Source organism: Zalophus californianus, chromosome 5 (genome assembly GCF_009762305.2).
Source record: "Zalophus californianus isolate mZalCal1 chromosome 5, mZalCal1.pri.v2, whole genome shotgun sequence".
In the NCBI taxonomy this organism is placed as follows: domain Eukaryota; kingdom Metazoa; phylum Chordata; class Mammalia; order Carnivora; family Otariidae; genus Zalophus; species Zalophus californianus.
The window spans coordinates 131,539,308-131,541,299 of record NC_045599.1 but is presented as its reverse complement, the minus strand read 5'-3'; the positions used below and the strand labels follow the sequence as shown (position 1 = coordinate 131,541,299).

General features: G+C 51.7%; 1 pseudogene; it reads left to right on the top strand.

Moving 5' to 3' along the window:
• The first annotated feature begins 293 nt into the window (after window positions 1-293).
• Window positions 294-1,610, top strand: LOC113928463 (annotated as a pseudogene).
• Window positions 1,611-1,992: the final 382 nt, after the last annotated feature.

The window sequence follows — 1,992 nt, the reverse complement described above, 5'->3', positions numbered from 1 at the left end:
CCAATACCTAGGTGTCATCCTCAACCAGTCCACCGTGTCACCTCCCACCTCAGCACCGGGGACCTCAGATTATCCCTTTCTGGCTCTGGTACCGCTGTATGGCAACTCTTCCTCTCCCATCACAGGCCATAGTTGGGTCTGTGTGCCTAACAACACTTTTCTGGCTTGTGATCAGCATCACCCCACGCGATCAATCATGCACACTTGTCAGTCTCTTACCCGATCTTTCAGTCCTCCCCGAGAGCGATGCCCCACACATATGGAGACCTCCTAGCCACCCCCGATGCTCCCCCATGGCCACCCCTCTTACTGTGAGCCTGCTGGGCGCATCTGGTGTTGCCCTCGGTGCCACTGGAGTCGGGATGTCTCAGGTTCAGTACCAGGGGTTAAATCAACCACTCACGGCAGATTTTTCCCCCTCACTCAGTTGGCCCTGGCCCTGCAGTGCCAACTTGATTCACTGGCCTCAATGGTTCTCCAAAACAGTCACGGGCTTGACCACTAATGTGTCTGGAACATTCAGAGGAGCCAATGTGCCAAACCTGTACCCTGAGATCCTCCGGTCCACCCTGGGGGTTTTGGGCAGCCTCCTTCTATCCAGCAGCCCATTCCTCTATATGGAATGTACCTGCACCTTGGAGGCAACCCATACCCAGGGTTTCCAGTGTCAGGGCAGCCTATGTTATCACTTGGGCAGCAGGCCCCGGGGTCCTACCCTGGGTAGCAGTCAATGCCACCTCCTTGGCAGCAGCAACAGCTGGTACCAAACTTCATAGGTTACCTGGGATCCGAGACCATCACCCCAGCTGTGCCTCCAGCACAGTCTGAAAACAAGGCACCATAACATATGTTCCTGCTTTTGACCCCCTGAGGGAAGGCAAGGTCCTGTGGAAGGCTCAGAAAGTCTTTAGGACTGAGGAGCAGGCCTTCATCAGCTGCCTGGAGAGTTGCTCCAATAAGGGGTATCAGCATATCCTCCAAGTCCTTCAAGATGGTTCCAGGATTTGATCAAAGATCTGAAATCTGAACTGTCAAGAAACTTCGAGAAGATGTCTTGGCTCTGATGAAGACCTCATCCTCTCTGCTGCTTGGGAGATGAGGGATGCCATCAAGAAGGCCTGCACCGATGAAGCCTGCCTGATTGAAACACTCACCTCCCACAGCAATGAGCACATCCAGGAATCAAGCAGAGCCCACTAAAGCAGAGTTCTAAAAGACCCTGGAGGAGGCTATTCAAGACGACAAGTCAGAACACCTCCAGAAACTTCTCATCACTCTCTCTCAGGAAAACCAGGTGAAAGCACAAGAGTGGACTTGCCACTCATCCAGAGACATGTGGAGGAGCTAACTGTGGCTGGGGAAGACTGCCCAGGAATATGGGAGTCCAAGTTCAAGGCCGTTCTGTACTTGCAGAGCCAGGCCCAGCAGGTGGCAGTTTTCAGTGAGTATTAGAGAAGATAGGGGGAAACACTGAGAAGAACATCTGCCGGGAAATGTCTAGGGACCCAGGGCAGGCAATGCTGGTAGTAGTGAAATGTTTCAAGAATACCCCAGCCTTTTGTGCCAAAAGATTCAACAAGGCCATGAGGGGAGCAGGAACAAAGGATTGACCAGGGTATTACTGGAAGATTCTTCTGAAGATCTGTGGTGTCAATGACTAAGCAATGACTAGTGACTCACTTCTGCTCACCTGCTGGCAATAACCAGACCAGGAAAAGGCCAAAAGAATGTCATTTGATTCTAACAAATCCACAAAATAGCCCCTGAGGTGTCCCAGTGCTGACCATCCATGGAGCCATGGCTCTCTCCTCCTGTTGCCCTTCCTGATCCTCTGTGGTACTGGTCCTGAAGGATGAGCTCTCTCCGGATGCCTTTTCCTCCCCACACCTCACAGCTTCTTGATGCTAAAGTAGATGTTGTGTTTACTGACTCATGCAATCATTCCCCTTTGCTTGTGGCTGAGACACTTGGCTTTATTTTAATCATGTAATT